Source organism: Schistocerca piceifrons, chromosome 3 (genome assembly GCF_021461385.2).
Source record: "Schistocerca piceifrons isolate TAMUIC-IGC-003096 chromosome 3, iqSchPice1.1, whole genome shotgun sequence".
In the NCBI taxonomy this organism is placed as follows: domain Eukaryota; kingdom Metazoa; phylum Arthropoda; class Insecta; order Orthoptera; family Acrididae; genus Schistocerca; species Schistocerca piceifrons.
This window is the reverse complement of record NC_060140.1, coordinates 803,744,817-803,764,558: the sequence shown is the minus strand read 5'-3', so window position 1 is coordinate 803,764,558 and position 19,742 is coordinate 803,744,817. Positions and strand designations below refer to the sequence as shown.

Below are 19,742 nucleotides of genomic sequence, written 5' to 3'. Positions count from 1 at the left end.
CAGAAAAATCTGGTCAAGTCTTTGTCCTTTTCGTTTAAGGTTAATTGAAGGAAAGCTTGTGTGATGTCCGCGACGATAGCCGTAGAATATAATCTAAACGCAGTAAAATTTCCAGAATCTCTGGTAATAGGTTCGGTCCTACTTCTAATACCTCATTCAGAGAAGGTGCATTGTTTTCGTGAGATGAGGCGTCAAAGACTATTCTCCACTTAGTGGTTCCGTATTTCTCCTTCCTCACTGCATGATGAGGGAGATAAAATAGCTCCTTTCCTGAGAGTGGGGTGGGAGCGACCTCTACTTGCCCCTTCGTAATGTAGTCTAGCATAAGATCGAAATACATTTGCTTAAATGTCTCCTGATGTTGAAATCTTTCCCTGAGGTGCTTGAATCGTTTTTCCGCGATAGGTCTGTTACTCGAAAGCACTTTATGTTGCATTTTGGGAAGTGTAACGACTGCTCGATGATCCTTTATAGAGAAAGATGCTCTAAACTCTTCAAGAAGTCTCGTATCCTTGTTGTTCACAGGTAGATCCTGATCGGCAGTAATCCCTATAGTGTCCAAGTCGCAAAAGCGTCTGAAATCATTGTCAGAGTGCAGAGGAGATCGGTCAGTCTGAGCAAAATTTACCACGGTTGCATGCACACAGGCTTGTGACTTGTTACCAAATTATCCAGCCAAACAGAGAAGGAACTAACACTAAGGTTTCAGAGATGCGTATGGGCGAATTGTGCTTCACTATCTTCCAATAAAAATCGCCTCCTACAAGAATCTCCACGGGAAGATCTTCTGTTGAATCGGTTTTCGGATCTGCTAGCGTAATCTTACGGGCATCTGGTAAACTCTTTATATGTTGTGGAACCGAAGGCTGGTGAGAAATAACGTGAGTACTTTCGAAGGCAGTAAGTGGCTCTGAAGAATTCTGCCAAAGCCCCTTCATATTAAACTGAACAAGTCTGCGGTGGCGTGGGCGTGTAGGATTTGATTCAAAGGAACAAACGGTTAGTTCTTGTCGGTCTACCGTTTGCAGTTTCAGATCATCAATCAGCGATTTTGCTATGAAGCTGGACTGACTACCTGCGTCAAGTAGACACCGCGTTGTCCTGCTCAATCCTGTAGGTCCTGAGACGCATACTTGGGCTGTCTGAAGGTACGTGTAACCTTGGGGAGCGACAGATACCTTTCCAACGGAAGTAACGTTTGTCTGACCCGCAGGACCCCTAATATCCTTTCGTTCCTCACAAATGGACTTATGATGCAGTCTTTTACAGTTAACACACCGAGCCTTTTCTTTCTTTTTGCAATTTGACACTTTGTGGCCACGTTGAAGACAAAGAAAGCATCTGTTTGCTAGTTTCAATTTATCTATTCGATCATTAACGCGTACGATCTTCTTACAGTCTTGCGCCCAATGACAGTCAGATTCACAAAAGACGCAGAATGTTTCCTTTACGCTGGTATCCTTCGGAGTCGATCTTTTAGATTTCGCGTGTACGTGAAGTGTGGACGCTGTGGGAAGGTTACTAGAAGTGCTTGAAAATTCACCGCGTATCTTCTGCGTGGTAAGCGCCCCGTCGACTTCCTCGTTCAGAAACTCCATCAGTTGCAAAATGTCCCCTTCGGATATTCCTGTACGCTTGGCGTGAATTGTCCAGCGGCGGCATATATCATCCGGAAAAGCGCGTAAAATTTTCGGCGCGAGGACTCGACCGTATCCGTTCACGTCTTCCCCAAGTGCCCGGAGAGCTTGAATACGTCGCTGGCATTCAATGAATGTTGAATTAAGTTCCTCTGGGGTGGACAGCTTAATTGGTTTTATGGCTTCGAGATAATCTAAGTGGGCTTGAATTATTCGATCCTTGTTGCCATAACGCGCTCGGAGAATCCTCTTCGTTTCTGCGTACGTCTCGGCCGTCACCGCAATACCGTCCTCTAAATGCTTTGGTTCTCCCGAGAGATAGCCGCGAAGAAAAATGTGTTTATTGATTGTAGTTACCGTCGGATCTTTGTCAACTGACTGCTCAAACTGCTCCCAGAATCGCGCCCATGTCTCAATATCGCCTGAAAAAGACTGAAGTTTGATCGGCGGAAGTTTTACTGAAGCTATGGGAACACTCATTGTTACAGATTGTGCCGGCGGATTGTCGGGAATCTTTATGTCTGCTACCGATTTCGCAAGCTGTTTCTCTATTTCGTGAGACAATCGGGAAATTGTGAGTTTCGCGGTGTCTATATAATCTTCGCATTTAGGAACATCTTCATCGTATTCGCCATCGTCTAACAACTCGTGAATATCCTCATCTAATTTAACGAGGCGGTCCAGAACGCTTCCCAATCTGTCATTGTAATATTTATAATCCGCGATTTCCGACGCGTCGGGCAACCTTGCAACTTCCGCCACGAGTCGCGTAATGTTTGCTCTTTCTCTCATACGTTTTCTCTTTAGAGAGTGTAATTGCGATTCTGGTTTGTGGTCTGGCACGTCCATTCCGTCCGATTACTCGAAAGTTTAAAACAGTGTCGGCTAGCGAACAGCTGGTCCTAGTAAGGCGTTATCTTTGGATCGCTAGTCGAAGTAGTTCAATTGATGGTCGCTAGATAGCAGCACTAGTCATAAACAATCTACAGGCGTAGCGTAGGATTTGATAATTCGTTAAAGCGCTAATCGAACAGCTACAATAGCAGTACACAGCGGCAATAATGTAATCAGTTGCCTTTACAAATGGCACTACAAAACATGTTGCGTGATAATTCAATTGAACTTAGCTGTGTATGATGGCGGTTGTCGTCGAAGAGCTTGTTGCGTGGTGTAACAAATCGCTGCAGTAAACCCCGTCGTAGTATTGCCGCGTGACGTGCGTCCAGAATTCGGTTCACTACGACAATCGTGGAATTGTCTCGGGCAAAGTCTATCCCGGGTTTCGGCACCAAATTCTTATGTCGTGAACCACAGTAGAGCCGCGATTAGCAGTCTAACAAGACTTTATTACATAGTCACAGAACATACAATATAACAAGTCAAAGATACATTGTCCTAAGAGTAAACAAACAGTCTCTCACTTGCGAGAAGTACATCACTCTGTGACAGAAGTTGTTGGTTTGGAATCCATAGGGCATCTGGAAAGGTAGTATTCAATAGCAGTAAGGCCATGGGAATTAGGAATGTTAGTGTACAGGGAGGTGGCATCAACAGTGATGAGCAGGGCACCGTGTGGTAAAGGGACAGGAACTGTGAAGAGTCGGTGGAGGAAATGGTTGATATCTTTTATGTAGGAGGATAGGTTCCGGGTAATAGATTGAAGGTGTTGGCCTACGAGAGCAGAGATTCTCTCAGTTGGGGCACAGTAACCGGCCACAATGGGTCGTCCTGGGTGCTTGGGTTTAAGGGCTGTAGGAAGCATGTGGATAGATTTGACAGTGTCTAGCAAGAAAATTAGGATTATGTCAGTATATTAATGTTGTGAAGGGACAGAGCAAGATAAGATGGATAGTTTTTATGGAAATACAGAAGCGTCCGATCTTACCCGTCGGCTTTGACCCATGACGTCACAAATATGGCGGAAACGACCACAAACGACAATTCCAATATGGCGGATATAAAAACATCGCATACGTATCATAAACACTGAAATACACAGGTTTCACAAAAAGCCTAATGACTCTAACGGGACAAGCGTGGGAAATTGGGGGTTTTTGGGTGGGGAGAAACTAAATATACACAAATGTAGCCACCGACCGCCATACAAAACCACGCAAAACGACGAAAAAATCAACATCACGAAACTGACCAAATACCAAAAAACACATTCTTATCCAGAATCAGACACTTCCCTTGACCTACATAGATCTACAGTAACTCCCGATCCCATAAATTAGGATCGAACACTTCCCTTGACCTATATAGCTCAACAGAACCTCCCGATCACATCCCCCGATACAAAACTCAAAAAACACTTCCCTTAAACCTACATACATCTACAACAGCTCCCGATCCCATAAATTAGGATCGAACACTTCCCTTGACCTATATAGCTCAACAGAATCTCCCGATCCCATCCACCAATACAAAAATCAAACCGAATACACTCAATAACAAACTCACCCGAAGTACAGCAATTACCATTACATTAACCATCACACAAAACCGTTAACTCACTAATACAAATTCCGCTTCAAAACCACGAACACAGCACTCACCACTGAGCAACAGCAAACTGACCCCAACAAACCAAACAAACGTAAACCATGAACACACCACCAGAGGGCACGACAAACACCCCACGACATCTACAAACACGCCACAATCACAAACCAAACTCCGGGCTGTAATGACGTCACACACCACAACACGCTTACGTCACGGGTCAAAGCCGACGAGTAAGATCGGAGGTTTCTGTTGACCCGTTTTTATGAGGCACTCAGTGATGTAGTTGTTAGAGTAAAGGACAAGGACAGTGTTCTGCTCATGGGTGATTTTAATGCCAGGATTGGAAATCGAACAGAAGGGTATGAAAAGGTTATGGGTAAATTTGGAGAGGATATGGAGGCCAACAGTAATGGGAAACAACTGTTGGATTGCTGTGCCAGTATGGGCTTAGTAATCAGAAACTCCTTTTTTAAACATATGAACATTCACCAGTATACTTGGGAAGGCAGGGGAACCAGATCTGTCATTGACTTTATAATAACAGATCAGGAATTCAGGAAGGCTGTGAGGGACACACGTGTATTCGGGGGATTCTCTGATGACACTGATCACTATTTAATCTGCAGTGAAATTGGGATTGTGAGGCCGAAAGTGCAGGAGGTCAGGTCCATATGTAGGGCGATAAGAGTGGAGAAACTTCAGGATAAGGAAATCAGGCACAAGTACATAACAGTGATCTCAGAAAGGTACCAGTTAGTTGAATGTAGTCAATTACAGTCATTGGAAAAGGAATGGACAAGGTACAGGAACACAGTACTAGAAGTGGCTAAAGAATTTCTTGGAACAGTAGTGTGTAAAAGTAGGATGAAGCAAACAGCTTGGTGGAATGACACAGTCAAGGCAGCCTGTAAAAGGAAAAAGAAGGCGTATCAAAAATGGCTACATACTAGAACTCAGGTAGACAGAGAAAGTTATGCTGAAGAAAGAAACAAAGCCAAACAGATAATTGCAGAATCCAAGAAGAAATCTTGGGAAGACTTTGGAAACAGGTTAGAGACTATGGGTCAAGCTGCTGGAAAACCATTCTGGAGTGTAATTAGCAGTCTTCGAAAGGGAGGTAAGAAGGAAATGACAAGTATTTTGGACAGGTCAGGAAAACTGCTGGTGAACCCTGTGGATACCTTGGGCAGATGGAGGGAATGTTTTGAAGAGTTGCTCAATGTAGGTGAAAATACGATCAGTAATGTTTCAGATTTCGAGGTAGAATGGGATAGGAATGATGATGGAAGTAGGATCACATTTGAGGAAGTGGAGAAAATGGTCAATAGATTGCAGTGCAATAAAGCAGCTGGGATGGATGAAATTAAGTCAGAACTTATCAAATACAGTGGAATGTCAGGTCTTAAATGGCTACACAGGATAATTGAAATGGCCTGGGAGTCGGGACAGGTTCCATCAGACTGGACAAAAGCAGTAATCACACCAATCTTTAAACATTGAAACAGAATAGATTGTAACAACTACAGAGGTATCTCTTTAATCAGCGTTGTGGGTAAAATCTTCTCAGGTATTGTTGAAAGGAAAGTGCGAGTATTAGTTGAGGGCCAATTGGATGAAAATCAGTGAGGGTTTAGGCCTCTTAGAGGTTGTCAGGACCAGATCTTTAGCTTACGGCAAATAATGGAGAAGTGTTATGAGTGGAACAGGGAATTGTATCTATGCTTTATAGATCTAGAAAAGGCATATGACCGGGTTCCTAGGAGGAAGTTATTGTCTGTTCTATGAGATTATGGAATAGGAGGCAAACTTTTGCAAGCAATTAAAGGTCTTTACGTGGATAGTCAGGCAGCAACCTGTCTCCACTGTCGTTCATATTATATATGGATCATATGTTGAAAACAATAGACTGGCTGGGTGAGATTAAGATGTGTGGACACAAAATAAGCAGTCTTGCATATGCGGATGACTTAGTTGTGATGGCAGATTCGATTGAAAGTTTGCAAAGTAATATTTCAGAGCTAGATCAGAAATGTAAGGACTATGGTATGAAGATAAGCATCTCCAAAATGAAAGTAGTCAGTGGGAAAGAGATATAAACGTATTGAGTGCCAAATAGGCGGAACAAAGTTAGAACAGGTGGACAGTTTCAAGTACTTAGGATGCATATTCTCACAGGATGGCAACATAGTGAAAGAACTGGAAGTGAGGTGTAGCAAAGCTAATGCAGTGAGTGCTCAGCTACGATCTACTCTCTTCTGCAAGAAGGAAGTCAGTACCAAGACTAAGTTATCTGTGCACTGTTCAATTTTTCGACCAACTTTGTTGTACGGGAGCGAAAGCTGGGTGGATTCAGGGTACCTTATCAATAAGGTTGAGGTAACGGATATGAAAGTAGCTAGGATGATTGCAGGTACTAGTAGATGGGGACAATGGCAGGAGGGTGTCCACAATGTGGAAATCAAAGAAAAACTGGGAGTGAACTCTATAGATGTAGCAGTCAGGGTGAACAGGCTTAGATGGTGGGGTCATGTTACATGCATGGGAGAAGCAAGGTTACCCAAGAGACTCATGGGTTCAGCAGTAGAGGGCAGGAGGAGTCAGGGTAGACCAAGGAGAAGGTACCTGGATTCGGTTAAGAATGATTTTGAAGTAATAGGTTTAACATCAGAAGAGGCACCAATGTTAGCACTGAAAGGGGGCTATGCTCCAGACTGAGCGCTGAAAGGCATAATCAGTCTTAAATGATGATGATGATGATGATGATGATGATGATGAAGCATGCAGAAGGTGGGGGTGTGGGGAGTCATAGGGGTAAGTAGAGGGATGGACTCTGGGGAGAGGTTCCGGGATGGGTCTAAGGATTTTAGCAGTGACTGGAGATTCTGCTGGATTACTGGAATGGCGTCACTGTAGCAAGGTTTGTAGGCAGGTGGAAGCATCTGACAGCTGATGGAGTTCTTCTGCCAGGTAATCCTTGCAGTGGACCCTTTGTCTGCAGGTAGGATTATCAGGTCGGGATCAGTTTTTAGCTGGTGGACTGCAGTTCTTTCTGCAGATGTAAGATTAGTTTTCATGTTGAGGGATTTGGGGAATGATGGTGAGGCAAGGTTCGAAGTTAACAAACTCTGGAAAGATAACAGAGGGTGGTTTGGAGGCAGTGGGGGTGGATCAAGCTGATTACTCAGTTTTAATACAAAATTTCACACAAACTCGTTGCTCCATTTTTACGTACATTTTAACGCAGACAGAATCCAGCAACAAGCCCTAAGAGACCCGCACTCAACCAGCTGCCACAACAAACTGAATAAAGGAAACACAGTTTCCTGTCAGAGGGCGTTCAAGGACAAGGCAATGACTCACTCCCCATCCTCAGTGTAACTGCCCAACAAACCAGTAAGCAGTAGTGGATCAATTCTTAAAACTTTCCAATCACATCTCATATGATACTGTAAACAAATTGTTCAGACTAGACCAGAAGAAATGAAATGGATTATTAGAGGTGATTTTCCTATCTCAGTCTATGTACTTGGGTGTCCCTTCTGCATACTAAAGAAGTCTTAGATCTTGAGTAATTGATTAATTTCAAGAGTATGTCAAGGTTGGTTCAATCAAATCAACACAATATTTTAGCATTTCACTGGGAAACACCTCTTAGCCAGACGAATTACCTCTTTCTAGTGTCGATTATTTTTGTAATCTCATTGGATATTCCAGATCTGTATGGTAAATTTGTTTGTTTCCTACCATTGTGTGGAAGCAGTCATTCAAGACAGTAGACAATTACTTCAATATGTAATCATTTCTGAACAGATCTTGTAACAAGTTAGCCTGTCTATCATTCCTGGTTGTTTTATTACTGTTGTATTACTGTTATATGACTTAACTGACTCTTCAGATTGCGTGAGTCATGCTTCGGTAGCTCAGATGGTAGAGCACTTGCCCGCGAAAGCAAAGGTCCCGAGTTCGAGTCTCGGTCGGGCACACAGTTTTAATCTGCCAGGAAGTTTCATATCAGCGCACACTCCGCTGCAGAGTGAAAATCTCATTCTGGAAACATCCGCCGGTTGTGGCTAAGCCATGTCTCCGCAATATCCTTTCCTTCAGGAGTGCTAGTTCTGCAAGGTTCGCAGGAGAGCATCTGTAAAGTTTGGAAGGTAGGAAACAAGATACTGGCAGAAGTAAAACTGTGAGTACTGGGTGTGAGTCACGCTTCGGTAGCTCAGATGGTAGAGCACTTGCCCGCGAAAGGCAAAGGTCCTGAGTTCGAGTCTCGGTCGGGCACACAGTTTTAATCTGCCAGGAAGTTTTGTAAGTGACCTCATCTCTGCAGAACTATTGCAACCTACATCCCTTGAACCTGCTTACTGTATTCAAGCTTATAGGCTTCCTCCACAAATGTTATCCCCATATATGGTTAATTAACAATGTGATACTGTGCTGATAGACTGAAATGACTAGCAGTTGACATCACTGATGACACAACTACATCTAAATAAAATCCAGATGAATGTGTCTGGCACTAAATTTCATCAATTTAACTCACTGAAATCATCATGTCATCTGCTGTACTGAGCTCATGCTCTTATCATCATCATCATCATTATTATTTTAATCTTTTGACTCCATTCCCTGAAGACAAAAGATTGAGCTATTTGAGAGCACTTTCTTGCTCTGTACAGCCATAAGGTCTTACACACATTTATTTTATTACAATTTTGTTTGACAATACAACTATATACAAATATATTTTTGAGAAAATAAAATTTAATATTAATTCTTCTTATTTGTTTATTGAAGTAGATACTATGTTTACTTGTTTACAAATTCAACTGTTATGTGCAGCAGCTGGTTCCTACATCTTTCTTACACTTATAATTTTTGGTTGTGACATATTCCTGTGCTATGTGCAGTGGATGGTTATTACAGTGCTTCTTATATTTATGGCCTAGAGTATTTCTCACACATTCTACTGCTCTGTGCAGTGGCTGGTTACAACTATGTTTATTGTATTCTATTTATTGTCTTTCATCTAGATGTTGGTGGGATCTCTTTGTTTTTGATCAGGGACAGAATGGTCAGTGCCAGGTCTGGGACTATTTTTATTATGTTTTGGATTGTTGTTTAATGTGGGTATAAGTATCTTGGTTTAGGTTTTCTTGGTATTGTTGGCTTTTTAATCATTGTGATGATTTTGGCGTATGCTCTTACCATATCTCCTGTAGCATTGCATACTCCCTCACTGTGTATTCTAACATTCATATTTATTTAGCTGCAATCACCTCTTTGTTGAGTGTATTTTCTTTGCTGCTGTTGCAATCATTCCTCCTAGTTCAGGGTCACTATGTTCTGGCAAATCTTTTATGTGTGAATTTCTGTTTGGTTGGTGCACCTGTCAAAGGTCTCCATATTTGTATTACAAGCCCTTGGCTTTTTCTTATTCTATTAAGTATTTGTTTCTAATCTATGTGCTGGTTTAAGTACTTGTAGTAGAATAATCATGAATATCTGGCTATTGTCTCTGAGCTCAAATGCTGTACCTCATAAAGGGAGCTGTGTGTCTCTCTCATCTTGATTTTTCTTCTTTGTTAGGCATTAACGGTGAAAGAGTACCATCTGTGTTTTCTTGGGATTGTGCTTGATGCAATTTGCTGTCATCCATGTTTATAATTAGGTTAGGTACATGTTAGTTTTCCTTTGGATCACTTGTGTTTGGCTGTCTGTAACCCAGCACACAGTATTTTCAACGAATAAGGCTATAGTCTGGATGTTGTTGTTTGTGGTTAGTACATCTCTGATATATAGGCTGTATATCAGTGAAGATAGAATGCCTCACTGCCTAAGGTGAAAAGTAGTCTGATGATTCATTTCCTGCATGGACCCTGCATTGTCTCCCACTAATTTGTACTTAAGCTTTATTATTTTTAAGGATAGATCCACATTTACGAGTTTCATCAGCAGACAAATGTGCCATATCTTATCAAACCCCTGTTTAATATCCAAGAATATGGTGAGCATACACTGGCTGTGGTTAAAGACATTCATGGTGTAACTGGTAAGTTTCAGGAATGGATCACTGGTACAGTGATTCTTCTTGAATCCGTTTTGTATGCTAGGTATGGGTGATCCGCTACAGAAATATGTAGAAATATGTGGCTTAGGAGAAGCTGCTCGACCATTGTTCCCCATTAAGTGATCTGTCACTATTGTTTTGTATGTCTTCCTGAAGATGTTTAACAGTGTTAGTGGCCAGTATGAGTTATGAGTTGAGATTTGCTTTCAGTTTTTCTGTTCCAACCCCCCCCCCCCCCTGCTATATATCATTTGTGGTCATGGTATCATTGTTTCTTGTTTGGATATCCTTAGGTACATTCTTCTAAGCTCATTTTCTCCTGGAGCAGAGCTTCTTTCACTCATTATGGTGTCTGTTATTTCATCTTCTGTTATTTATGATGTGAGCTCCTCCTCTGCCTCAGCGTCTACTCCTTGTGTGTTAATTTACTCTTGTATGCTTTGCTCTGCCTCTACCAAAAAGACCTCATCAAATCTTAAGGGTATGAGTGGGTGATTTAAAGATTTTTAAAAATTATTGTGCTATATTTTTCATATGTCAGTCACTGTCAGTCATTGGTCTGCTGTCAATTGTCAGGTATGGTTCTGCAATTTTTTTCCACGTTGTAAGTGTCATAAATTAGTGCTAGAATTTCCCTTCCATACCTGTAATCTAGTTATTTGCATGTTCCTGTTTAGTTGTTTCATCTACATTCTGATATTTTTCCCTTGTGGAGGAGATGAAAAGACTGTTACACATTAAGCTTTCGGCCAAAGACTTCATGAGAAAAGAAAAACACACACACAATCACACAAGCAAGCACACCTTGTGCACACAGGACCGCTATCTCTGGCTGTTCCAGCCAGAATGCAAATGTGTTGCATTGAATGCAAGTAGCAATCCGGAGTGAGGTGGGAAATGGGGAAGGGTAGCAGGGCACAGGTGGGGAGAGCATGCAGGGATTAGATGGTGGAAGGACAAGGCTGCCAGGCAGTGTTGGGAGGAGTGGAGGGGAGGGGGGGGGGGGTGGCACTGGCATTCTGCTGCAGTGGCCAGAGATAACAGTCACGTGTGTGTGTGTGTGTGTGTGTGTGTGTGTGTGTGTTTTCCATTTCTGATCAAGGCTTTGACCAAAAACTTGATGTGTAGCAGTTGTTTTGTTGTGCCTGTCTGCAACTCAACATGTCATTTTTACAGTGAGCATCAATCTGTCTGGGGGACATAGCTCTGTAGACTAGCCTGGAACAATATTGCAGGACTGAGGTAGCTCAACTAACCTCTTTGGACCTGCAGTTAGTTCACTCTGGTCTATGTTTCTGACAACATGCTTTGTATATTGTAGGACAATAAAATACATTGAAGCACCAAAGAAACGTATACACATGCATATTCAAATACAGGAATATGTAAACAGCAAGAATACGGCTCTGTGGTCAGCAATACCTAATAAGACAACAAGTGCTTGGCAAAGTTGTGGCCGGCCAGGGTGGCCGAGCGGTTCTAGGTGCTGCAGTCTGGAACCGCGCGATCGCTACAGTTGCAGGTTCGAATCCTGCCTCGGGCATGGATGTGTGTGATGTCCTTAGGTTAGTTAGGTTTAAGTAGTTCTAAGTTATAGGGGACTGATGACCTTAGAAGTTAAGTCCCATAGTGCTCAGAGCCATTTGAACCATTTTTTGGCAAAGTTGTTAGATCAGTTACTGCTGCTACAATGGCAGGTTATCGAAATTTAAGTGAGTCTGAATGTGCTGTTATAGTTGGCACTTGAGCGATGGGACACAGCATCTCTGAGGTACTGATGAAATGGGGATTTTCTCGTTTGAGCATTTCACAAGTGTGCCATGAATATAAGAAATTCGGTAAAACATCAATTCTCCGACACCGCTACAGCTGGAAAAAGACACTGCAAGATCAGGACGAATGACAATTGAAGAGAATCATTCAACATGATAGTAGTGCATCCCTTCAGCAAGTTTCTGCAGATTTCAATGCTGGGTCATCAACAAGTGTCAGTGTGCAAAACATTCAATGAAACATCATCGATGTGGGCTTTCGGAGGCGAAGGCTCACTCTTGTACTCCATTACACAAAGCTTTATGCCTCACCTGGGCCTGTCAGCACCAACATTGGACTGTTGATGACTGGAAACATGTTGCCTGGTCGGACGAGTCTCATTTCAAATTGTATTGAGTGGATGGACGTGTATGGGTGTGGAGACAACCTAATGAATCCATGGGCCATGCATGTCAGCAGGGGACTGTTCAACCTGGTGGAGGCTCTGTAATGGTGTGAGGCATGTGCAGTTGGAGTGATATGTGTAGATATGACTGACAGGTGACATGTACATAAGCATCCTGTCTGATCACCTGCATCCATCATTCCAACGGAGTTGGGCAATACCAGCAGGACAATGCAACACCCCATATGTCCAGAATTGCTGCAGAGTGGCTCCAGGAACACTCTTCTGAGTATAAACCCTTCGACTGGCCACCAAAATCCCCAGACCTGAACATTATTTAGCATAACTGGGATGCCTTGCAACGCGGTGTTCAGAAGAACTCTCCACCCGCTTGTATGCTTATGCATTTATGGAGAGCTCTCCAGGATTCAGGGTGTCTGTTCCCTCCAGCACTACTGCAGACATTACTCAAGTCCACGCCACTTCGTGTTGTGGCACTTCTGCGTGCTCGCAGGCACCTTACACAATATTAGGCAGGTGTACCAGTTTCTTTGGCTCTTCAGTGTATATTTGTATGGAATCATATGACCTGGTAGTTGTTATTATATGTAATTACTATCCAGAGTACCATACATCCTAGATATCCTTTCTATAACTGTTGATACTCCAACCAGGACTTCCCATTGTTTAAACTTTAATTAGGGAAGTTGTCGTCATGTTTGTTCTCTTCTCCACTTTCCTCTCTCTTTCCATCACTCACCTTCTATAACAGTTTTGTTCCAGTCCATATTCCCTTTTGTTAAACTTGTTTTTATTGAGTCAATCCAGATTCCTGGTCTTTATTGAGTCAGTCAATCTTGCTCTAAGTCTCCCTCCGTTCCCAACTTGACGTCACCCCCAGGGTACGCACTGATTTTCCCTGAGGGTGGTTTTGAGGTTTTGGAAATAATGCCAGTCAACTTTAAAATATTGGAAGGCTTGAACATATTGCAGTAGATCCACTAACATAATTAGACAATGAGACGTGAAGTTTTGTAGGTGAACAGTGTAATAGGTAGCACAACTTGAATGAATTGTTTTAAAGTTTGAAACTAACTAGCAGACTAAAACTGTGTGTGAGACCGTGACTCAAACTCGCGACCTTTACCTTTTCTGGGCAGGTGCTCTTCCAACTGAGCTACCCAAACACGACGCATGACACCCCTCTCCCCCCCCCCCCCTCCCCCCACATACACACAGCTTCAATTCAGCCAGTACCTAGTCTCCTCATTCTGGTTTTAAAGTTTATTTCTACATCTACATCCATACTCTGCAAGCCACCTGATGATGTGTGGTGGAGCATACTTTGAGTACCTCTATCGGTTCTCCCTTCTATTCCAGTCTCATATTGTTCGTGGAAAGAAAGATTGTTGGTACGCCTCTGTGTGGGCTCTAATTTCTCAGCTTTTATCCTCATGGTCTCTTCGCGAGATATACGTAGGAAGGAGCAATATACTGCTTGACTTCTCGGTGAAGGTATGTTCTCGAAACTTCAACAAAAGCCCGTACCGAGCTACTGAGCGTCTCTCTTGCAGAGTCATCCACTGGAGTTTATCTATCATATCCATAATGCTTTCGTGATTATTAAATGATCCTGTAACGAAGCGTGCTGCTCTCTGTTGGATCTTCTCTATCTCTTCTATCAACCTTATCTGGTACGGATCCCACACAGGTGAGCGGTATTCAAGCAGTGGGTGAACAAGTGTACTGTAACCTACTTCCTTTGTTTTCGGATTGCATTTCCTTAGGATTCTTCCAATGAATCTCAGTCTGGCATCTGCTTTACTGATGATAAACTTTATATGGTCCTTCCATTTTAAAACACTCCTAATGCCTACTCCCAGATAATTTATGGAATTAACTGCTTCCAGTTGCTGACCTGCTGTATTGTAGCTAAATGATAAAGGATCTTTCTTTCTATGTATTTGCAGCACATCGCACTTGTCTACATTGATATTCAATTGCCATTCCCTGCACCATACATCAATTCGCTTCAGATTCTCTTGCATTTCAGTACAACTTTCCACTGTTACAACAAGTGTACTGTAGCTTACTTCCTTTGTTTTTAGATTGCATTTCCTTAGGATTCTTCCAATGATTCTCAGTCTGGCATCTGCGTTACCAATGATCAACTTTATATGGTCATTCCATTTTAAATCACTCTTAATGCCTACTCCCAGATACTTTATGGAATTAACTGCTTCCAGTTGCTGACCTGCTGTATTAGAGCTAAATGATAAAGGATATTTCTTTCTATGTGTTCACAGCACATTACACTTGTCTAAATTGAGATTCAATAGCCATTCCCTGCACCATGTGTCAATTCGTTGCAGATCCTCCTGCATTTCAGTACAATTTTCCATTGTTACAACCTCTTGATATACTACAGCATCATCCGCAAAAAGCCTCAGTGAACTTCCAATGTTATCCACAAGGTCATTTATGTATATTGTGAATAGCAACAGTCCTAAGACACTCCCCTGCGGCACACCTGAAATCACTCTTACTTCAGAAGACTTCTCTCCATTGAGAATGACATGCTGCGTTCTGTTATCCAGGAACTCCTCAATCCAATGACACAATTGGTCTGAAAGTCCATATGCTCTTACTTTGTTCATTAAACGACTGTGGGGAACTGTATCAAACACTGTTGTGAAAGTCAAGAAACACAGCATCTACCTGGGAACCCGTGTCTATGGCCCTCTGAGTATCGTGAACGAATAGCGCGAGCTGGGTTCACACGGTCGTCTTTTTCGGAACCCATGCTGATTCCTACAGTGTAGATTTCTAGTTTCCCAAAAAGTCATTATGTTGTTGCTGTTGTGGTCTTCAGTCTTGAGACTGGTTTGATGCAGCTCTCCATGCTACTCTATCCTGTGCAAGCTTCTTCATCTCCCTGTACTTACTGCAACCTACATCCTTCTGAATCTGCTTAGAGTATTCATCTCTTGGTCTCCCTCTACGATTTTTACCCTCCACGCTGCCCTCCAATGCTAAATTGGTGATCTCTTGATGCCTCAAATATGTCCTACCAACCGGTCCCTTCTTCTTATCAAGTTGTGCCACAAACTCCTCTTCTCCCCAATTCTATTCAGTACCTCCTCATTAGTTATGTGATCTACCCATCTAATATTCAGCATTCTTCTGTAGCACCACATTTTGAAAGCTTCTATTCTTTTCTTGTCCAATCTATTTATCATCCATGTTTCACTTCCATACATGGCTACACTCCATACAAATACTTTCAGAAACGACTTCCTGACACTTAAATCTATACTCGATGTTAACAAATTTCTCTTCTTCAGAAACGCTTTCCTTGCCATTGCCAGTCTTCATTTTATATCCTCTCTACTTCGACCAACATCAGTTGTTTTGCTCCCGAAATAGCAGAACTCCTTTACTAATTTAAGTGTCTCGTTTCCTAACCTAATTCCTTCAGCATCGCCCGACTTAATTCGACTACATTCCATTATCCTCGTTTTGCTTTTGTTGATGTTCATCTTATATCCTCCTTTCAAGACACTGTCCATTCTCTTCAACTGCTCTTCCAAGTCCTTTGCCGTCTCTGACAGAATTACAATGCCATTGGTGAACCTCAAAGTTTTTATTTCTTCTCCATGGATTTAAATTCCTACTCCAAATTTTTCCTTTGTTTCCTTTACCGCTTGCTCAATATACAGATTGCATAAAGTCAGGGAGAGGCTACAACCATGTCTCACTCCCTTCCCAACCACTGCTTCCCTTTCATGCCCCTCTACTCTTATAACTGCCATCTGGTTTCTGTACAAATTGTAAATAGCCTTTCGGTCCCTGTATTTTACCCCAACCACCTTTAGAATTTGAGAGAGAGTATTCCAGTCAACATTGTGAAAAGCTTTCTCTAAATCTATCTACAAATGCTAGAAACTTAGGTTTGCCTTTCCTTAATCTTTCTTCTAAGATAAGTCATAAGGTCAGTATTACCTCACGTGTTCGAACATTTCTGCGGAATCCAAACTGATCTTCCCTGAGGTCAGCTTCTACCAATGTTTCCATTCATCTGTAACGAATTCGTGTTAGTATTTTGCAGCTGTGACTTATTAAACTGATAGTTCGGTAATTTGTGCATCTGTCAACACCTGCTTTCTTTGGAATTGGAATTATTATATTCTTCTCGAAGTTTGAGGGTATTTCGCCTGTCTCATACATCTTGCTCACCAGATGGTAGAGTTTTGTCAGGACTGGCTCTCCCAAGACTGTCAGTAGTTCTAATGGAATGTTGACTATTCCCGGTGCCTTGTTTCGGCTTAGGTCTTTCAGTGCTCTGTCAAACTCTTCACGCAGTATCGTATCTTCCATTTCATCTTCATCTACATCCTCTTCCATTTCCATAATATTGTCCTCAAGTATATCGCCCTTGTATAGACCCTCTATATAGTAGTTCCACCTTTCTGCTTTCCCTTCTTTGCATAGAACTGGATTTCCATCTGAGCTCTTGACAATCATACAAGTGGCTCTTGTTTCTCCAAAGGTCTCATTAATTTTCCTGTAGGCAGTATCCATCCTACCCCTAGTGATATATGCCTCTACATCGTTACATTTGTCCTCTAGCCATCCCTGCTTAGCCATTTTGCCCTTTCTGTCGATCTCATTTTTGAGACGTTGTATTCCTTTCTGCCTGCTTCATTTACAGCATTTTTGTATTTTCTCCTCTCATCAATTAAATACAATATCTCTTCTATTACCCAAGGATTTCTACTAGCCCTCGTCTTTTTACCTACTTGATCCTCTTATATTCTAACATAATACATAGTCCAACGTATTTCCTGTTTCTACACTCTGAAGAGTATTAATCAGTGGCACATTTTCTGGTTATTTTTGTTCATAATGAACAGGAATTCGGAAATTTTTTTTATAAAAATGCATGTTTAGAATCTTTTTAGAGATTAGATTAGATTAGATTAGTACTTGTTCCATAGATCATGAATATGACACTTCGTAATGATGTGGAATGTGTCAGGTTAATAAAAGGTGTATATACAAGATATTACATTAGACAAAATATTACATGAGACTCAATAATTTTTTTTGTGGAGGTTGGGAAATTACCCACTTACTATATCCAAAAATTCATCCAATGAGTAGAAGGAGTTGCCATTAAGAAATTCTTTTAATTTTGTTTTAAATGCTGTATGGGTATCTGTCAGACTTTTGATGCTATTAGGTAAGTGACCAAAGACTTTTGTGGCAGCATAATTTACCCCCTTCTGAGCCAAAGTTAGATTTAACCTTGAGTAGTGAAGATCATCCTTTCTCCTAGTGTTGTAGCCATGTACACTGCTATTACTTTTGAATTCGTTCGGATTGTTAATAACAAATTTCATAAGTGAATATATGTATTGTGAGGCTACAGTGAAGATTTCTAGCTCTTTAGATAAGTGTCTGCAGGATGACCTTGGATGAGCTCCAGCAATTATTCTGATTACACGCTTTTGTGCAATGGACACTCTTTTACTGAATGATGAGTTACGGTACCCCAGAATATGATGCCATACGAAAGCAGAGAATGAAAATAGGCATGGTAAGCTAATTTCCTCAGATGTATATCGCCAAAATTTGCAATAACCCTAATAGCATAAGTAGCTGAACTCAAATGTTTCAGCAGATCCTGTTGCCCCCTCTTGCCTAAATTTCTGCTGACGCCCATGCTTCCGACGCCACAATTCGCGAATGGAACAGAGAGACATTATTGACAATTTCATCAGTTAATTCTTGTTTGTTGGGTGGGATTACTATACTTGTATCATCAGCAAAGAGAACCAACATAGTATAGTAATCACACCTGACAAACAAGAATTAACTGATGAAATTGTCAATAATGTCTTTCAGAAAATTACTAAGTGGTTCCTTCTAAATGGACTCTCACTGAATTTTGATAAGACACAGTACATACAGTTCCGTACAGTAAATGGTATGACGCCATTAATAAATATAGACCTTAATCAGAAGCATATAGCTAAGGTAGGATATTCAAAATTTTTAGGTGTGTCCATTGATGAGAGATTAAATTGGAAGAAACACATTGATGATCTGCTGAAACGTTTGAGTGCAGCTACTCATGCAATAAGGGTCATTGCAAGTTTTGGTGATAAACATCTTAGTAAATTAGCTTACTACGCCTATTTTCACTCATTGCTTGCATATGGCATCATATTTTGGGGTAATTCATCACTGAGGAATAAAGTATTTGTTGCACAAAAGCGTGTAATCAGAATAATAGCTGGAGTCCACCCAAGATCATCCTGCAGACATTTATTTAAGGATCTAGGGATATTCACAGTAGCTTCTCAGTATATATACTCTCTTATGAAATTTGTTATTAACAACCAAACCCAATTCAAAAGTAATAGCAGTGTGCATAACTACAATACTAGGAGAAAGGATGATCTTCACTATTCAAGATTAAATCTAACTTTGGCACAGAAAGGGGTGAATTATACTGCCACTAAAGTCTTTGGTCACTTACTAAATAGTATCAAAAGTCTGACAGATAACCAACAAGTATTTAAGAAGAAATTAAAAGAATTTCTGAATGACAACTCCTTCTACTTTATAGAGGAATTTTTAGATATAAATTAAGAAAAAAACAAACAAACAAACAAACAAAAAAATAAAAAAAAAATTAAAAAAAACAAAAAAATAAAAAGTTGTTATATTAACTTAATTATGTTGTTAAATTAACTTAATTATGTCATGCATTGGAAAATTTGACTCGTTCCTCATCATTACGAAATATCATATTCATGATCCATGGAACTAGTATTAATCCAAACTAATCTAACAAGGGAACCTCCCCATCGCACCCCCCTCAGATTTAGTTATAAGTTGACACAGTGGATAGGCCTTGAAAAACTGAACACAGATCAATCGAGAAAACAGGAAGAAGTTGTGTGGAACTATGAAAAAATAAGCAAAATATACAAACTGAGGAGTCCATGGGCAAGATGGGCAACATCAAGGATGATGTGAGCTCAGGAGCGTCGTGGTCCCGTGGTTAGTGTGAGCAGCTGCGGACCGAGAGGTCCTTGGTTCAAGTCTTCCTTCAAGTGATAATTTTAATTTTTTATTTTCAGACAATTATTATCTGTCCGTCCGACCGTCCGATGGGAGGTAACCGTGCCGTAGTATGGGGATGCTACACCTAAACGGAAAAATTTGAAAACGTTAAAAACATATGTTTTGACAGAGCACAGGGAAAACCGAGCGACTGTGAAACTGTTGCATTCATTTGTTGCAGTTTACGTGACAAACTCTTATGTTTTCATCACTTTTTTGGGAGTGATTATCATAT

The 19,742-nt window shown here is 41.3% G+C and overlaps 1 protein-coding gene across 1 annotated transcript in view; it reads right to left on the bottom strand.

Annotated features, from left to right (window-relative positions):
* LOC124788110 (transmembrane protein 198) overlaps nt 1-19,742 on the bottom strand; it is a 189,278-nt gene that overhangs the window by 32,446 nt on the left and 137,090 nt on the right. The window lies entirely within an intron of this gene.